At 35.1% G+C, this 20,965-nt stretch overlaps 1 protein-coding gene and 1 long non-coding RNA gene across 7 annotated transcripts in view; one reads left to right on the top strand and one right to left on the bottom strand.

Annotated features, from left to right (window-relative positions):
* The window catches only part of mtt (mangetout), a 409,542-nt gene that overhangs the window by 128,988 nt on the left and 259,589 nt on the right, over positions 1-20,965 (top strand). The window lies entirely within an intron of this gene.
* LOC137243402 (uncharacterized) overlaps positions 1-20,965 on the bottom strand; it is a 222,854-nt gene that overhangs the window by 24,194 nt on the left and 177,695 nt on the right. For 2 of the 6 annotated variants that reach the window (XR_010950520.1, XR_010950522.1), the window contains exon 7: positions 13,756-14,032. The exons of 1 other annotated variant lie outside the window; for it this stretch is intronic. This is a non-coding gene — a long non-coding RNA (uncharacterized lncRNA). Of the gene's footprint in view, positions 1-1,357; positions 2,227-10,850; positions 11,309-11,378; positions 11,645-13,755; positions 14,033-20,965 lie in introns of those variants that run through there. 3 more of the 6 variants (XR_010950517.1, XR_010950518.1, XR_010950521.1) reach the window with 3 other exon arrangements.

Genomic DNA, 20,965 nt, shown 5'->3' with positions numbered 1-20,965 from the left:
ATTTATTTCTTTGCTCAAATAAAAGCCGAGAGAAAAAACGTGCCATATAAATAATTTATTAATTAGAAAGTTGATGAATCTACTAATTTTGAAAAGTAAATACAAATCGTTCTGTTGACGAGAAAAGATAAATGTTAAATATTTGACGGACAAAAGAAAGTTTTGGTAAATTTTAACATAATATATATTTGAAAAAAAAAAAATAAAATAAAAAAATTTTAAACACTTCGTTTATATAAATGGACAAAAATCAGAGAAAATTGTCTCCTTATATAAAGAAATATACTTGCTAAACTTTGATTTTTAAATTTTGACATTGAAATTGCAAAAATATTTATGATAAGTTAAAATAATTTTAATAATCTTAAACGAGCTCTAGGCCACACATTAAATAAAATACATACACTTGTTGTATATATTTAGCGATATATTTACGTCGATATTTCGATTTCAATTTGAAGTCAAAATATAAAAGTGGAGCCCGCACTACTTGGATTGGAAAGTTGGTAGGAAAGGAGATATTATTAGTCAATCAATTGCGCTCAACCTTTATATTTTTATTTCTCATAAATATTTTGCAAATTCTCTGTCATAATTTAAAAATCAAAGTTTGGCTATAATATGTGTTTATATAAGGAGATATTTGTCGCTGATTTTTGTTCATTTATATAAAGGAAGTTCTTAAAATTTTTTTATTTCATTTCCGTTTTCTCCTTTTCTTAAATTTTCTCGGTATCTTATCCTCTCTGTGAAGTTTTACAGTTGTAGCTCAATAAGAACTTATATAAAAATCAATTCCAAAATTCCCTCCGTTCCGTTTGATTTCTCTAAATATCTCAGTCCGTGCGCCCCCTAGCGAAACGTTTTGTATTGTGTAATCGACCTCTGAATTAAGGTCTAAATTTGTCTAGCTCATCGCGAAGTTACTTAAAACCCGGTTTCAAATTTCCAAATTATAATCTAATTTTTTCGATCCGTGCGTCACCTAACGGAAATTTTTCACCTTTTGTTCCTTTGTCACGGGGTCTTAACCTGTCTCTGGGGTTTAATCTTTAAGCTCAATGAGAAGTTACTTTAAAACCGATCTCAAAACCCCAAAATTTTTCATTGTCACGGCGTTATAACCTATGTGTAAAGTTTCACGTTTGTAGCTTAATTAGAAGTTACTTAAAAATCGATTGCAAGATTTTTATGAAAAGCGGACCAATAATCAACCGACCTAATATAAAGGAAGTAATAAAAAATGTAAAAAAAATTATTGTGGCAAGTAATTAACATGCGGCAAATTTACGTCGTTAATCAGCCACAGCAAAAAAAATTATGCATAAACAAATTGCCTCTAAGCAATTGAAAGGGTTTTTATAATTTTGGTGTTAAGTGCGTACTTTTATTTACATTTATTAATTTGGTCCATAATCAAAGCTGATTGCACTTTCTACAAACGAAACACACAGGAGGATTTCATACTTAATTGGTGCTTAACCGTTTAAGCGGTTATGGCCGTGCGCATAGCTCATTATTAATTCATTTTCGGTACTCGCCATTGCCAACGCGTATAGATCTATAACTTTTTAAGTACTTTTTTGCCGGGAGTGCTCAGAGCCGCCTCATCTGCTGTTATGAAGGTACATGATTTTACAAAATTTAACAGGACGAATATGTTTGCTAACTTGTAGAGCATGATTTTCCTTTTCCTACTCAATCCAAAGTGGCTTTTGTTGGCAAGAGTGATATTTCGCTGGATTTCAAAGCTAATGTTGTTGTTTGCATTAATTCAGTTGTACAAATAAACGAAGTATTTAACTATTTTGAAATTATGCCAATGGTGCTGACTCTTTTCTTGACAGCTGCAGGGATTTACTTTGTTTTGTCTTCATTTACCATCAAATCCATCTTTACCGCTTCTTTTTCCAGTTTGGAGTACGCGGAATTCATGGCGCCGGTGTTCAGGCCGAGCATACGGCAGCAATTACACGCTCTTATATGAAAGTGTTCCAAGGCGGTTAAGTTCTGTTACTTGTTTTGTTTTCTGCGATATAAAAGCTAAGAAATCGCACGATAGGTGGCCTTCCTGCCTGAAACTCGTTAAGTCTCGATCAGCTCAAAAAGATGCTTTCCAATCCTGACTGAACTGATGGTGTTGGGCAGCTCTTTTTCGTGCTGTTGAAGGCATCTTTAGAATCGACGAAGAGGCGATGTGTATTCTTTACAGAGGAGCTGGAAGGGCTGTGATTAATGAAAACAAAAGAATATGTAAACATATAAATTATGAATATTGAAAAAAAAAAAAATTATTCAAAAATCAAAAAAAAATTGTTCATACTGCATCGCTTGCCCTTCTCCATTCACAATATTTTCGTGATTATGCATATGAAATATAACGTGTCTCTAGGAAAATTAATGGCCGAAAATGTAGTTATGATTTCATCATACCATAATTACCTGCATACCCCTATAAGCCTTTGAAATGTCAGAAAAAATGTTGCGGTAATGACCTCTAGTGCATATAAATATGCCATTACCCATACGCTTTTCCAATATATATTCAAAATACATTTCTATTATCCTACTGTGACGAATATGAGTATCACTAAGCGATACTATCACCACTAAACCTACACTAAGCAGTATGTACGTAAACAAATCAATCATCTACACACATACATACAAGGCAGCAGAGAGATCCTCCAAATACAATACATCATCAGCGAAGTATTACTCACATATACACACGCATATGGATACAAACTACAAATATACATGTATATAGCTAATTACAAATAGGAGATATGTACAGCAGTTCTAGCAGGCGAAACGTCTAGACTGTAGTAGAAATATGCGAATGAAGCAGCAGAGAGTATAAAAGAGCGCAAGCTGAGCAATCATTATTCAGTTTGATATAAGCACGCTATCAGTTGCGAATTGAATTTTAATTGCGAAGTACTTTCAAAGTAGACTAATAAAGACCATTTTGTAATACAGATTATTGGAGTGTTTTATTCAACAGTTTAGCGATACGAACGTAAGCGGAATTTCACTAAATTCGTTACAATACATACATATGTGCATGCATAAACACTAACCCACAAAAAGTTATAAAGCCCCACATCTACCTTCAACATTCAGTTTTAGCACCGCGAAACTTCTGATAGCGAATGACTGTTGGAATTTTGAAACCCAATGTCGATTACATAAACCACAATTCGCTAATGAACCAAAGTGTAATATTGCAAAATATGCAAATAGAAATGAGTACCCAATAAAAAATGGCATACGTGATAGTAAGCAATATTTAATTAGATGACAGTGCTGCTGAATCCTTACACTGTGCCATTCACATTGTTGTGTGGTATGGAAGCGATTGGCTTCTTCATCGCTGTGGCTTGAGTTGCCAGTGCTCATTTTCCCGTATACGAAGGACCAGGATTAGGAATTGGTGAGTCACAAAGTCCTTTAAACTTTCGCATTGCGTAATTCTTTTATTTTTCATTGTCGATGCTTCTTGGTCTATTAAGCTGCTTGATTGTTGGTTCAAAGTCGTGCCCAATCCCCTAGGTTAGGTAAGGTCGAGGCGGCTGCCCGAGGGCACACTTAGGTCAGTGATATTCGGCGCGTTTTGATACCACGAAAATACGCCATTATCTTTCCTCTTCGAACCATTTTGAGGACCTACCAGATTCTTGACGTCATACTCCACAACCTGGCTCAGATTATCTAGAGATGTAGCACCCAGAAAGCGCGTCCGTGCTCCGCTTAGTTTTGGGCGGTTGCAGGGGAGATGAACTACCGTTTCCTCCACGTCATCCTCTTTACAACTCCTGCAGCCTCGACCATAAGGCGCTCCTAATCTTTCTGCATGCCTATCTATAAGTTAGTGACCGGTTAATACCTCAACAAGTGTGGAGTGAAATGTATCCCTACTTAGGTTTTACAGGTGACGGGATCTTTTAGGATACCATTTTGGCCAGGTTTCCTTCGGTATTGGAAACCCCGGTGTTTGTAGCCATCTTTCGTCTGCTTGACAGTGGATTTGTTCTTTTAACATTAGCTTGCGTTCTTGGCGGGAAGAAGCTGCCTGGTTGTACCCAGCCTAGCGAGTTAATATGCAATGCAGTTTTCCTCGATGTCCCTATATCCAGGGACCCACGTGAGGTGTACGCGGTTCTGGTGAGCCATATCTTGAAGAGATTGGCGACAGTTTAGTGCTACTTCAGAACTTAACGAATAGGAGCCAATAGGTTTATGGCATCCTGCCTGTCGCTGAAAATAAAGATTTCTTTGCCGGCATTGTATGTCCCTATCCTAGCTGCGTCTTCCGTGATGGGTGAAACTTCTACCTGGAATATACTTCAGTGGTCGGGTAGTCTGAGGGAGAGCTGAAGGTTAAGGGCCCTAAAGTGTACTCCACCTCCAACTCTACCCTTTTGCTTGGAGGGGATGTATATATGGAAATGCTGCTGTCAATAGCAAAGCACCTATCAGGCTCCATTCAGTCATCCCTACTGGGAATGTTTATCTTAAAGTAGGCTTCCGCAAATGTTGCGGTCGAACAGCGATTCGTGCTAGGAGGGAGAAAACTCAGCGCCGGAAAAGCCTTTCAGGTCAATCTATGGCCTGATAGCATATATACGCAGTATTATAGCAAGTTTTTCCCCCTCTGTCTCCTTATCTTATGGGAAAATCAAATAAGCGTAATGTATGGAACCAATTTGGTTGGGCTTTAATACGCACTTCGTATGGCTGAAAGCTCTATATTCAAAATTACATTTATGTATTTATGTTAAATAGTATTTCTATGTCAGTGTGTTTGTGCATTGTATATGTTTACTGCGGCCCACGAAAGCAGGTGTGGCTACACTTTAATATGTAGGAAAGCTTATCGGTTACACTAATGATGTCTAGCCATAAATTGTATGCATTGAAATGTAATCAGATATATTAATACATATGTACATATACAGCTGTAGGTATATATATTAATGTGCAACACAACCCAATAATTAAAAAAGAAACCAAAAATGCATGCACTCGAAGAAATCGAAGAGGCATTTTGCAGTTTCAGAAATTGAGAAAATTTTTTGCGTGGTACGTTGCCGTTTCGGTATGTTGGTTAAGCCGATTTTCTTTCACGAGGTTCTAGTCTTATGCAGAGCACCTGACATTTCTTTCACGGTGAAAAAATTGGAAGCAGCACAGCGATTGGTGACGCTTGAAATAATCGGGGCCCTTCATAAAACACCTACACTTCGTAAAACACCTACAAGCGAAAATACAGCTTATTAACATCCTGTGTCATAAAAATGTTAATAAAGGACACTCCGGATTTCTTACCGACTTCATACCAGGCAGAATAGACAACTTCGTGCCGGCTTTGGCTCCTTGTGCTTTATTCACCATGCATATTATCTCAACGGGTGAATGGAGTGGTAAGTTGATTAGGGAAGGAAGTCTGTTGAAGTTTTCCACGATAGAATCCGGGCTACATGGCGGGTTGGTGGTGGAGTATTCTGCCATAAACACCGTGGTTGCGCTAGAAAATGAGGCTGGGCAAGCTTCGGCTAGACTTGAAGAGGCATCTTACTACTTTTTTATCAAAATTATATGGGGGCCAAGACATAATAAGTATCCCTGGCAACTTTCAGGCTGATATCTTTATTCGGGCAGACCCTAGCCAATTGAACGCGTCTGCCTAATGAGATTTGGCTTTCCGCTTGGCCACATGCTCCCGTTCCGCTGGCCAATTCCTCTTTGCTTCCTGGCAGATATTGACTCCAAGCGCTCGTGGGTGCTACAAGGGTTTATACTCAGAAAATAAATCTTAAGTTCATAAATCCAATTCAAATTCAGAAAATTTTAATTCAAGTTCAGAAATTCCAATTTAAACTCAGAAGATTAAAATTAAAGTTCAGAAACGCCAATTTAACTTTCGAAATTTACAATTAAAGCTTGGAATATTACAAATCAAATTTAAGGTAATTCTAGTTCATAGTATACAATCTAAGTTCAGAAAACTAGAACTCAAGTATAGAAATTCAGAAATTTTCAATTTAAGTTCAGAAAATTACAACACAAGTTCAAATTCAGAAATTAAAATTTAAATTCAGAAATCTACAACCAAAGTTCAGAAAATTACAATTCCAGTTTAAAAAAACTCAACTTCAATTTCAGAAAATTAGAACTCAGGTTCAGGGAATTACATTCAAATTCAGAAATTATAATCTAAAATCAGAAATTTGCAATTAAAGTTCAGAAAATTGCAACTCTAATTTAGAAACTTCAATTTTAGTTCAGGAAATTAAAACACAACTTCAGGAAATTACATTAAAATTCAGAAATTAAAATTTAAATTGAGAAATCTACAACCAAAGTTCCGAAAATTACAATTCCAGTTTAAAAAAATTCAGCTTAAATTTCAGAAAATTAGAATTCAAGTTAAGGAATTATATTAAAATTCAGAAATTTGCGATTAAAGTTGTGAAAAATGCAACTCTAGTTTAGAAACTTCAATTTAAGTTCAGGAAATTACAACACAAATTCATATATTCCAATTTATAATTAAAGTTTGAAAAATTACATCTCAATTTCAGGGAATTACATTCAAGTTCAGAAATTACAATTTACATTCAAAAATTTACAACCAAAGTTCAGAAAATTACAATTCAAGTTTAAAAAATTCAACTTCAATTTCAGAAAATTAGAATATAAGCTCAGAAATTTCATTTTAAATTCAGAAATTTACAATTGAAATTCGGAAGATTACAATTCAAAATTAGAAACTCCGATTTAAGTTCAAAAACTCATCATTAAAGTTCAGAACACTATAATCGGACTTCAGACTTACCGATCTCAGTACCGGAAATTTCAATTCGAGTTCAGAAATGATTAATTAATTAAATTCCATTCAGACGTCAGATTTGTCAACTTTTTCAAGTTGAAAAACAAATATTGGTGAAGATTAAAGAAAGCATAAAGCGTGATTGCGAATTATTTAATTTCTCTGTAGAATTTTTTTCTTTTATTTAAATTATTTTTTTTAGTTTCGTGGACGGAGGAAACGTTTTATTCACTGACCAGGATATAAAATCCTCACTGCTAAACTCCCCTAGTGTATTTTTTCGTGCCACGCCCGGCCCGCGCAATTCTTCGTCCCAGAGCTAGACACCCATATACTGTTTTGCTAAGAAGTATATGCCTCACATATGTGCTGATCTTATTCGGCTAATCGTGTTGTTTATCACACTGTCTGTGTGTAGACCGTCGAGTTTCTCCTCTACCCTCCTTCATCGTTCTACAAAGTGCTTGCATTCAAAGGAGGTGTGGCATGCATCTTGTAATTTTAAATGGTAATAGAAATTGGGTTCTATACATTGCCAATTCTTTGAAGACATTTGTGGTTAGAAATTGAGTCAGGTAAATGTCGACATCTCCATGTGGTCGCTTCACAAATAGGTTCAGTTCGATAATAAGTTTCTTGGTCCTTTTTTATGGTACTGGGGCTACATTTTTATTGCCAAGCATCGAATCGATACTTCTCGTGCCCATATAACACCATTAGCTCTACTCGCTTCCGATTCACTGTGGTATATTGGCTCCCGCAATGAACAGGATAGCTTAAGTATTAACAGTGTGGTATACCGAAGCTATTCTTTTGGCGTTTAATCGCGGTCGACCATATTTCTGTACCGTATAAGAATGTTAGACCAGAGAATGAGCTAGCAGCTCCCTTGTGTTTGGATTTAATCTACTCAGGTTCCTTATTGTGGGCGCAGCCTTTCGCAGGCTTCTCGGTGGTGTTTCGAGAAAATGAACTTACTATCTACCCTTGGGCCCAGAAATTTATTTCTCGGTGGCATAGTGGATTATGTTTACCATGTTAATATGTATGAATGCGCAGCCTTAAAGTACTGATATATATACACCTGTCAAATTTTGCATACAATTATAAATTTAGCTCATAAATATGCTAGTACTCGTACACAAAATATTTCAGTTATAACAAAGTGTGCTAATAACAATATTTTTTTTTTATTATACTCAGCGTGCTTTGCACACAGATTATATTAACTTTGATTGGATAACGGTTGGTTGTATAGGTATAAAGGAATCTAGATAGATAAAGACTTCCATATATCAAAATTATCAGTATCGAAAAAAAAAATTTGATTGAGCTAAATCCCTCCGTCCGTCCGTCCGTCCTTCCGAGATATCTTCACCAAATTTGGTATACTAGCTTATCTGGACCCAGAATAGATTGGTATTGAAAATGAGCGAAATCGGATGATAACCACGCCCACTTTATATATATATATAATTTTGGAAAATACAAAAAACCTGATAATTTAGTAAATAATACACATAGGATGTTGAAATTTGACACGTAGACTTATATTGAGACCCTTGATAAAAATTTGGAAACATTTTTCAAAATGGGCATGGCACCGCCCACTTATGATAAAATCAATTTTACAAATATTATTAATCATTAATCGAAAATCGTTAAACCTATCGTAACAAAATTCGGCAGAGAGGTTGCCTTTACTATAAGGAATGATTTGAGGAAAAATTTGTGAAATCGGTTAAGGACCACGCCCACTTTTACATAAAAGATTTTAAAAATGGTTGTGGACGAATAAAATAGGCTATATCTTTGCAAAAAAGAGCTTTATATCAATGGTATTTCATTTCCCAAGTAGTTTTAAAACAGTAAATAGGAAAAACTTCAAATAAAAAAAAATGGGAGTGACACCGCCCCTTTATGACTAAGCAATTTTCTATGCTGCGGGAGCCATAACTCGGAGAAAAATCAACGGATAGTAATAAAATTGGGTACACAAATTTTCCCTATAGCAGGAAATATTTCTAGAAAAAAAGGACGAGATCGGTTAAAGACCACGCCCACTTTAATATAAAAGATTTTTGAAATTGTCGTGGACGTATAAAATAAGCTATATCTTTGCAAAAAAGAGCTTTATATCAATGGTATGTCATTTATCAAGTGGATATATAACAATAAATAGGAAAAACTGCAAATTTAAAAAAATGGGCGTGGCACCGCCCCTTTTATGACTAAGCAATTTTCTATGATTCGGGAGACATAACTCGGAGAAAAATTAACGTATCGTAATAAAATTGGGTACACAAATTTTCCCTATGGTAGGAAATATTACTGGGAAAAATGGACGAGATTGATTAAAGACCACGCCCACTTTTATATACAAGATTTTTGAAATGGTCGTAGACGAAAATAATAAGCTATATCTATCTTAGCGAAAAAGAGCTTTGTGTTAATAGAATTTTACTTTATAAATTGAAGTATAACATTAAATTAGAAAACACTAAAATTTTTGAAAATGGGTGTGGCACCGCACCTTTTATGACTAAGCAATTTTCTATGTTTCGGGAGCCATACCTCGAAGGAGGATTCTAGTAAAAATGGACGGGATCGGTTAAAGACCACAGCAACTTAGATATAAAACAAATTCAAAAGGGTCATAGACTAGAATAATAAGCTATAACTTAGCAAAAAATCGTTTTGAATCAATAATATTTCACTTATCAAGTTTTGTTGTAAGAGGAAATGGGGAGAAATTTTTTTTAAACGGGCGGTGCCACGTGTTATGTAGAAAAGTAATTTATCTGAAATGAAATGTACAATTGAAGCTCACACTGAGTATATAATGTTCGGTTACACCCGAACTTAGACACCTTTATTTGTTTTTTTTTTTTTTTTTTCATTATGAAATGTCGAATTTCGAGAATGTCCATTATTTCAAAGCTTTAATTGCAAATTGAATTGCATTGTATTGAATACATTTTACAATAACAATAACAAATAACATTGATAACAATAACAAATAACATTTGAAATTAGCTTTTATACTTCAAGTCCCTTGCAGATTTAGACCAGCATGAATATGGGTTCGATTGCCTCTCCCGGGGTGAAAGACTGTAAAGATTATAACCATCCGATAGACTGTGGGGTCTGGCCAGACGAGAAGGCCTTATTTTCGTGAATAACTTTACTGCTACCCAACCGATCATGAAAAGCTTTAGTGACTCTTTAAGTTTAGATGCGGTCTTTATAATAATTCGGAAATCGATATTTATTTGTTTTTATTTTATTTTTATTTTTTTGTACCAAAATTTATTATGTCAAATTTTAGCGTTGTCGACTGGCTAGACGAATATATTTTTAAGCCTATAGACCGCACAGTTCATACTCATTTTAAAATTTATCAATAAAAATTCAAGCATATTTCTGTGTGCGATGAGTTTTTTTCAAAATTTTAATAAAAATGCAAATAATTGTGGATAAAGTTCAAAGTGTCAAATTTCGTCTGGCCAGACGACAACGCTAAGATGCGTTGAATTTATTTACCGCTAATCGGAGGGTAAAAAGTTATTCATTGAATTCCAAATAAAATGCCCAAAATTTTACGAGAATCTTTCTGGAATGAGTTTCTGAACTTGTAGTGCCGCTTTCAGTACCATTTCAAGTATTCAGAAGCATTCTCACCATACATTCATAAATTCACTAATACACGTATCCCTACAGTAATAACTATCTGCACAAGAATGAGAATGCTCAAACAAAATGCAAGCAATCACGTGCAAGCATTTCATTCGCGCAACAGTCACCCAAACGCCAGTGCGAAAACTTTTCAAACAGTTTATAACGATTTATACTTAAGAAGAACCAGTTAAAATTTGATACATCATTGCAAATACTTTCCGTAAGCCGATGCCTTTCGCATATCGTGCAAAGGCTTGCCACTTTTGATCAGTACATGACATTAGTCACTTAATATTTATGGTAAGTCCGAAGATTGAGTGTGAAGTCAAAAAATTACCTCTTTCTTCCAGACACAGGCGTGTCCACCGGTCTTTTGGAAATCGATCAACCGATTCGTCATTTGAGTATCACTAAGACACCAATTCTATCTACACTGATTCGCCGACTAATCGCTGGACGTCAATTTCACCACACTTTTTGGTGTGTCCAGGGTAATTATGCGTGAAAGAAACTAGTTCAAGTTCTACCCTCTCTATCTCCCAGAAACAGGTGTATCCACCATTCCCTTACCTGTGTATACATAGATCCACTAGCGACCAGTTGCTTGAAAATGGATCAATCGATTCGTCGCCTAGGCATGTCAAAATCACCAATCGCATCAACCGACATCTTTTTTATCCACTGGTTCGTTATTTGTAATCCACCAATGGTCGCGTAGGACTCGATTTTCCCAGTTGTCATCACCGAACCATCGGCATCCTTCAAGCCACTGTTATGCCAACCATTCGCTGGTTGCTTGGGAATAGATTAACCGACTGGTCATCACGGATTCACCAATTTTACTCACCGACATAAGCCTACTTACTTTTTCATCTTCTACTGATGCATCAAGCGGTATCATCAACCGGGTGTCTAACCATCGTAACTCCCATCTACTGATCGATATCACACAAGTCTGCTGCAAACCCCGTCACCAGCAACCGATACCATATTCACCGAAACCCGATCACCGTGAAGCGATTCCACTAGCAACCGTAAGCTATCTGTCAACCAATTCACAGTTCACCCTTGTATCATATCAACTTCAGAATTGAATAAGTCCAGCATAGTTTATTTATTTGAGTGCCGTGCCTATATATATTTACATAAGTGATATTCTGGTATTAAATTCTATCTTAAAGAATGTTGTCAGTGCTGTAGGCTTATTTTTCCATTCAGGCTGTATTAATATTAAAATATTCATTTTATATTCTGCTCATGGTCAGACATTAAGTAGGATTCAAAAAAGCACCACCGTAACATTTCCAAAGTGAGAAACTTCATTTAAATATATATATATACATATATATATATATAATATATATATATATATATATATATATATATATATATATATATATATATATATATTAGGGTGGGTCTACAATTCACCTTAACTGGATTTTCATTATTAATGCCAACAATTTTTTTATTTGTAAAAAAAATTCGAAAAACAAAAAAAAACAATTTTAATTGATATTAGAGAAAAAATGTAAGTTTACAAACGGCGATGGTTACTAGGACATGTTTATGAATTTCACTTCTTCATCAGCTAGCTTTTCGGGAGTTGAGCGTTGAACTCGAATCTCCAACATTCATATCAGTGCAAAGGTAGATGCCTTTAGCTGCTAAGCCTTATGAATGTCCCGTTGTTCGCTGTACATTTGGTGCGCCTAAACATCATATCCGCACCATTAGGAATAAACTACATACAGAGTGTATGTGCCTACATGGTGATCAAAAGGAATATAAACAAAAAAGGCAACGCTTAGAGACCAATTGTACAGTGAACAACGGGACATTCATAAGGCTTAGCAGCTAAAGGCATCTACCTTTGCACTGATATGAATGTTGGAGATTCGAGTTCAACGCTCAGCTCCTGAAAATTTAGCTGATGAAGAAGTGAAATTCAGAAACATTTCCTAGTAACCATCGCCGTTTGTAAACTTACATTTTTTCTCTAATATCAATTACAAAAACCATTGTATAAAGCAATATGAGCAAAGCTCGCTAATTAAATACATAAAAACAATTTTAAATTAAAAATATATAGTTAAATTTTTTCTCCAAATTTATTTATAAAAGCGTTCCTATAGTAAAATTAACTCAAGTTTATAGTAACTGAGATAATTGCAGTTTTGTTTTCAAAAATTAAAACTTTCGAGATATTTCAGCTTGTCTTCAGCTAAGTTTTGTAGAAAAATTTATTTTCTACAAAGGTAATAAAATAAAATCATTTAATTCCCTAAAAGTAACAATATCTCAAAAATTTCATTTTTATAACAAAAATGCAATCATCGCAGAAACAACCAACTTGATATGATTTTGTTAAAGGCGCTTTTTTGTAGAAAATTTAATTTCCAATCAGTTGAAAAAAAAATTTTAATATATCCTAATTTTAACGGGATTTAGTGAGCTTAGAATTTCGACCTAATTTTTTTTTCCGATAATGTTTGCACAAAAAAAAATTATATAATTGTGATTTTGGCGACCTCTTAATTAATTACTTATTTTGAAAAAGGCGGATTTTCGGCCCACCCCAATGTTTATATAATTTTGATAATTTTGGGCTTGCTTTCACTTTAATTAACTAAATTATAGGCAATAAGGGAGGCAGTCACTTAAAAAGCATGTAATCGGTATGAAATGCGGAAATATTTTAAGGATTATGAAGGATGATATAAAAGTGGAAACTTCATAGGTGTACAAAGGTGTGTTAGAATATTTGTACAAGTTGACAAAGTAATTGAAGAAGTAACTAGAATGAAAGGGGGCTGTTGTGAATTACGTGGGGAGGAGGATTTCTGTCTAGTGTAATGGCGATCAAATGAAACAAGTTTTCAAGCAAAAAAAAATATACAAATGTACGAATGCTTTTTTCAATTCGTAGTTTGACAGGTCCATATTATCCCCCAGTTTCTGTGAAAAAAAAATTCAATACATGTGAATAGATTTATTCATGAATAGTTTTTCATTTTCAGTGCTTCGCAGTATGCAAGTCGCCCCTTAAATTTTTGCGCTAAAGGCAAATTTACTCATGGTATAGTGTTTACACATGCAAGGGATAGAGGGTGCTCGACTAATTGTTGAAATTCAACTGTTTATTAATAAATACAAAAGAATTCACATTTGGGCAAAAATGACAATTTGGTTGCAATATGGACATTTAACCAACTCCTCTTTAATATTGAAATGCTATTTACCTGTATTTGATATCATTCCAAGGGCGACGTAATTTTGCATTTGCTGTTGGAGGGGTTCAGCTAGTGACGGTTTTTATTTTGACTGGCATACAATTTCTTCGTTCTTGACCATATGGTCACGTTGGGCATATTGGAGTTAAAATAATATCTTCCATTGTAAACTAGTTCTATTGTTAACTAGTACGACCTCCACTGTTACTTCATCTAACCTCAAAATCCCACTAAAATACAGCATCCCACATAAACAGGTTAACGGCAAGCAAACAGCCAACAAACACTGAAAACAAAAATCCCAAATGTTTGAGAAAAACATTGATTCTCAGTTTGATATTCAACATTATTTATCCTTTGAAACAAAATATTATCTCGACTTTATCTCAAACCTCGATCTTCAACTTGAGAATAATTTGAGACATACTTGAACATTTTTTTCTATCAAATGTTTGAGAAAACATTGACTCTCAGTTTGATATTCAGCATTATTATACATTTGAAGCTAAATATTCTCTCAACTTTTTCTCAAACGTTGTTCTTCAACTTGATAATGGTTTGAGACAAACTTGCATTTCGTTCCATTCTGGTAGAAAACCATCGATATCATGGAATATTTTCGTTAATAACAATGGGAATTTTTGATCGTCGATCTCTAATTTGCATACTTTAGCTGGAAATGTAAACAAGCGATTTTATTGGGTAAAGTTGGACATAAGGTGAAAAAATAAGGAAGTGTTTATACATTTTAACTATATTAAGTGATATTGTACTACATTATGCATAAATCTAAACGAGTTAAAAGTGAAGTGAGATAATAATAAATTTGCTTACGGAAAGTGGCACAAGAGTGGATTCCATTTCGTTCCGCTTTATTCTCGTTTGAGAAAAAGTTGAGAATCCAAAAATTCTCAATTTGAAAATAAAGAAAAATTCCGTATTAAAAATATGCTTTTTAGCTTGAGAATGCTATCAACGGTTATTTGAAATGCATTTGAAAACTAACATTCGAAATGTGGGAAATGGACTGTTTCTCCAATATATCTCAAACTGAGAATTGACAAAAATGTTTATTGGGCATTAGCTGATCACCAGCAGCATAGCTTTCCAAATTCTATGCACAGTTTCCTAGTGTTGTCAGCAAAAAAAAATGTCTTCTTCAGATTGATCTAATGAATGATTATCACTGCTTCAATAAAAGGGAGTCTCTTTGCTCAGTACCTGTTTCGGCAATTAAAGATATCGCGTATTGAGAAGATCAAAGTCAGTGCTCTAACTCCGACCCGTGGCTTTATTAGAGCAGTAGGCCATAATTGGTACACCTGAGCTTTCTACGTCACCCAATACCTGAGTAGAAGGGTAGCATAGTTTTGATGATATGACATTTTTCGCTTAGCTCTGGCTTTGTCCGTAAGCAACGCTCGAGGACTGGTCTAGCCTATACCTTTGGCATTCTCTCTCTTATTTTTTGCACGTGTCGGCTGGTAAAACTTTGTCGAGCGGGAGAGAAATCAGACTGAAAATGCAGGCAAGGCTTGAAAAGTAAAGTAAAGTAAAGGACATAAAGAAAGAAAACAAGTAAGGAAGGTTAAGTTCGGGTGTAACCGAACATTAAATACTCAGCTGAGAGCTTTGGAGACAAAATAAGGGAAAATCACCATTTAGAAAAATGAACCTAGGGTAACCCTGGAATGTGTTTGTATGAATGTGTATCAAGTGAAAGGCGTTAATGATTATTTAAAACGTAGTGGCCTTAGTTCTATAGGTGGACGCCTTTTCGAGATATCGCAATAAGGGTGGACCAGGGGTGACTCTAGAATGTGTTTGTACGAAATGGGTATCAAACTAAAAGTACTAATGGGGGTTTTAAAAGGGAGTATCCCTTAGTTGTATATGTGTATAGGCGTTTTCGAGATATCGAAAAAAATGTGAACCAGGGTGACCCAGAACATCTTCTGTCGGGTACCGCTAATTTATTTATATATGTCATACCACGAACTGTATTCCCGCCAAAATTCCTAGGGCTTTTGATTTCGCCCTGCAGAACTTTTTCATTGTCTTCTACTTAATATGGTAGGTGTCACACCGATTTTACAAACTTTTTTCTAAATTTATATTTTATATCAATAAACCAATCCAATGACCATGTTTCAGCCCTTTTTTCGTATTTGGTATAGAATTATGGCATTTTTTTCATTTTTCGTAATTTTCGATATCGGAAAAGTGGGCGTGGTCATAGTCGGATTTCGGCCATATTTTATACCAAGATAAAGTGACTCCACATAAGTACGTGAACTAAGTTTAGTTAATTGATATTAGAGAAAAATTGTAAGTTTACAAACGGCGATGGTTACTAGGACATGTTTCTGAATTTCCCTTCTTCATCAGCTAGCTTTTCGGGAGCTGAGCGTTGAACTCGAATCTCCAACATTCATATCAGTGCAAGCGTTTAGCTGCTAAGCCATATGAATGTTCCGTTGTTCGCAGTACAATTGGTCTCTAAGAGTTGCCTTTTTGTTCATATTCCTTTTGATCACCATGTAGGCACATACACTCTGTATGTAGTTTATTCCTAATGGTGTGGTGTGGTTTGTAAACTTACAATTTTTCTCTAATATCAATTACAAAAACCATTGTATAAAGCAATATGAGCAAAGCTCGATATTGATATAATAGTAACAGCAGAAGTATTAAAAACAAATACTGTTAAAATGAGAACAAATGTTACTAAGCTTTCAAAAGCGCGCCTAAAAATAATATCCACACCATTAGGAATAAACTACATAGAGAGTGTATGTGCCTACATTGTGATCAAAAGGAATATGAACAAAAAGGCAACTCTTAGAGACCAATTGTACAGCGAACAACGGGACATTCATATGGCTTAGCAGCTAAACGCTAGCATGCTAAACGCTGATATGAATGTTGGAGATTCGAGTTCAACGCTCAGCTCCCGAAAAGCTAGCTTATGAAGAAGTGAAATTCAGAAACATGTCCTAGTAACCATCGCCGTTTGTAAACTTACAATTTTGCTCTAATATCAATTACAAAAATCATTGTATAAAGCAATATGAGCAAAGCTCGCTAATTAAATACATAAGTTTAGTTAAGATATATCGTTTTTTGCGCAAGTTATCGTGTTAACGGCCGAGCAGAAGGAGAGACGGTCGCCTGTGTATAAAAACTGGGCGTGGCTTTAACCGATTTCACCCATTTTCACAGAAAACAGTTATCGTCATAGAATCTATGCTTATGTTCGTAAATTTTTTTTCGACTTATGGCATTAAAAGTATTCTAGACGAATTAAATGAAAAGGTCGGAGTTACGTCCATTTTGAAATTTTCTTCTATTTTTATATTTTGTTGCACCATATCATTACTGGAGTCGAATGTTGACATAATTTACTTTTATACTGTAAAGATATTAAATTTTGTGTTAAAATTTGACGTAAAAAAAATTTTTTTGTTAAGTGGGCGTGTTCGTCATCCAATTTCGCAAATTTTTATTTAGCGCACATATAGTAATAGGAGTAACGTTCCTGCCAAATTTCATCATGATATCTTCAATGACTGCCAAATTACAGCTTGCAAAGCTTTTAAATTACTTTCTTTTAAAATTGGGCGGTGCCACGCCCATTGTCCAAAGTTTTTCTAATTTTCTATTTTGCGTCATAAGGTCAACGCACCTACCAAGTTTCTTCGCTTTATCCGTCTTTGGTAATGAATTATCGCACTTTTTCGGTTTTTCGAAATTTTCGATATCGAAAAAGTGGGCGTGGTTGTAGTCCGATTTCATTTATTTTAAATAGCAATCTGAGATTGGCGCCCAGAAACCTACACACCAAATTTCATCAAGATACCTCAAAATTTACTCAAGTTATCGTGTTTACAGACGGACTGACAGACGGACGGAAGGACGGACGGACGGACGGACATGGCTAAATGAATTTCTTTTTTATCACAGATCATTTTGATATGTAGAAGTCTATATCTATCTCGATTAGTTTATGGCGTTACGGATTACCGTTATGCGAACAAAGTTAATATATTCTGTGAGCTCTGCTCAGCTGAGTTTAAAAATGGAAGAGAGTAAAGTTTACTTAGCAAAACTGAAGGAAAAACTGAAACTGGAACCGAAATCAGACGACTCTTTATCAATTTGTTATTATAGGGTTCGCTTTTGACAGGTTATCTTAATGATTATTCATGAGACGAGGTATATACGAGTTATGCATATGTTATCGAGGTGTTATGCATATGCTATCGACAACAAAATCTATCGATGAGTTAGCGTTTCAATATATTGATAAACGCAATATTAAGATTTATAGCTTCAAAGCTTCGGCGAACCAATTGTCCACATCAACGACCCGAGGGCATGGTTGTAAGGGATGGTTTAGTAGGTTCAATGTGGTCATTTTCAATCGTCGCGTTGATACCTTAATGGTGCTTCTTAAAGGAAGGTATCGAATCTATGTACAAATATGTGAAAGAACCGTCAATATAGATAACATTTCCCAATACCTTCGGGGTGTTCCTCTATCGCTACAACAAAAATGTAAAGATAAGCTATAGGAATGTAATCTGGTTTTTAATGAAATCTTATCGATAAATAATCGAAATGTTATTGATAATGTATATAAAATTTATCGGAATCTAATAAAAAAATATATCGATTTTTTATGGACGTGCTATCGTTTCGGCATAGAAGATATATACATTTACTATCATAAAGTTATCGATAGGTTATATTAAAGTTATCATTTTCTATCGCAGAGTTTAAAATAATTTATCGAGAAATTATCGACATTTTGTTAAAACTATCGACATTTTATTGAAGCAATATGTTATCGGTAGGTTTTGGATTTGTTATCGAAAACTTACTAATTTATTACCCATTTTTTATCAAAAATTTATCGATATGAAATCTATAAAAAAGTGATATCAGCTAGTTTTCGCAATTATTTGTTTCTTGTAATGTTTGTTGTTATTGTTGTTGTTGTGATAAGGACACTCCCCGAACGCCTTGGGGATAACCACATAAAACCTCCTAGGCCATACCGCCATCCTATCTCCTAGGTTCGTCAGGAGTTAGAAGTTGCCAGAGCCTCGGCTGTTCATGAAACAGGATTCGCCACGGGTAGCTGAAGTTGACAATTGGGTTGGAGAAGCTATATATTACGCTGGAAACCCCTTGAGAGGGTTGCGCTAAATGTTCCTTATCTTTTGGTGTTGCCTCAACCATCGTCTAATTTTCTAAAGCAACGTACACACAAAAAATATTGGTATCAGAATAGCACTTTTTGGTGTTGATTTGGATGTTGCTTCGGCCGGAACTTGAATCTAGGACGTTCGGTGCGAAAACCGAAACTCGCTACCAACACACCACCCCGGCTTGCTGTTCACAGTTTCAAAGGAGCAAGAGCGTTGGCACCAAAATTTAGTTTTGGTTTCACTCCGAAAAGTATTTATGTGTACGTATATACCAACCATGTATGTTAACTTTGCACCTAATTTTTTTGTGTGTATGTTTTCACATCGGACTACAGAGGTACTCGGTACTCACGTCTTTACTTAGTTTTGTGCCGCGTGGACTCTTTGGTTTACCGAAAATTATTTGGTCGATACCAAAGTCTTTGTTAAACTAATGCTGGTTCACATATAAACCTTTTGTCTACACATTTCTTTATTGTAAAACATCTTAAAAGTTCCTGGTTTAGTTTTGTGCTTAAATCTTAAGTCTATTCATAACAAAAATATTTTAAATGAGAAAGAGAGACTTTACCACATGGGTTGAATTCTTTCATCGAAACTAACCTTTTGCGTATTCAATTTCTAAAAGAAAATATTTTCTATATGTGTAAAAAAACTATGTAAAAGTATTTGTGTGGGTTGTTCACTTTGTAAAATAAGCTGACACGTGTTGTTTGAACGAAATTCCATAATATATCAAAACAAAGTTCTTTACTTTAGACCATGACACAGTAAACCAGAAAGGGAAGTCAATATTACAAAATGAAGTCGCACTTGATATTACTCGCCCTTTAAGTGCTGCTTATTGACTTATTTAAAGCATTGGTTTTTAAAGTATCGTAAAAAATACTACATTTATACCTTGCTGAAATATGAACTAACGTGCAGGCAAAGGCCGCCTGAGGTTTATAATTCCTTTTATGAGATGGTTTCCTTTCCTTGCCTTTCCTTTCCTGAGAGGAAATGAAAAGTTTTAGTCAGCGTAACTGAATCTTTAGAGTTTCCCATTGTCCGCAACTAAGGCATATGGTAACATACTGCTGCCGTCAACAAGATGAGTCACGATCTAGAACAAATGTCATCAAGTTGCGGATGAGTATAGTAATAAATAAATGTAAAGAACGATAAATTTCGAACAGATTTTAGACCGAGGTTCTCTTCAAATTTGCGTCGTGCTCCTTTAAACTTTTTCTACAAATTGGCGGGCCTCATGTTTTACGACGACTGTGAACGGCAGCTGCAAAGCAGATGAGTTTTCACTTAGAAGCTTCTAATGGAAAAACATACACTCAGAGTATCTGCTAAATAACTGCCGAGAAGCGACCGCGCTTAGAAAAACATTTTTCTGATTAAAAAAAAACTTGCATCTCAACTTTTGATGTTGCTTTGCCCGGGTGTTGAAACCTGGTCGTTCAATGTGATGGGCTTAGGATGCTATCACCTCACCACAGCGTTCGCCGGATGAATATCTGGAATTTTGCAATATGAAAACTTAGGACTGGCGGTATATGGTTTCACAACCTAACATTTATCTATTTAAACAAAGCGCTTAGTTAGGCGCCTTGTGCAGAAATATTTGACTGATGTAAAACTATATGGCGGTAGAGGTTTTATAGCCACGATGTTTCAATAAATCAGAGCTTAAAAATTTACCTGAAGGCAAACAAAGAAAATATTGGCTTATCAGAACTTTATTTTAACCATCTTCCAGTTTAAGTTTCTCACCCCTCTGTATTTTTCTGGTTAACCCTAATCGGCTCACCATAGTGCCGTATCGATTTCATATTTCCGTAAGTCTTTCTGCTCTTGCTCTTGCTCTAATCCTACTCTAACTCTAACTATTTCTCTTGTTATAATCTTAATTATTAATATCTATTTTAACCATCTTCCCCTCTTATTTTCTCACCACTTTGTATTCTCTAGTTAACCCTAATCTGCTCATTCTATTTCTCTATCGATTTCATTTT

Source organism: Eurosta solidaginis, chromosome 3 (genome assembly GCF_040869045.1).
Source record: "Eurosta solidaginis isolate ZX-2024a chromosome 3, ASM4086904v1, whole genome shotgun sequence".
Classification (NCBI taxonomy): Eukaryota; Metazoa; Arthropoda; class Insecta; order Diptera; family Tephritidae; genus Eurosta; species Eurosta solidaginis.
The sequence above is the reverse complement of the archived record's forward strand: the minus strand, read 5'-3'. Positions and strand labels throughout refer to the sequence as shown.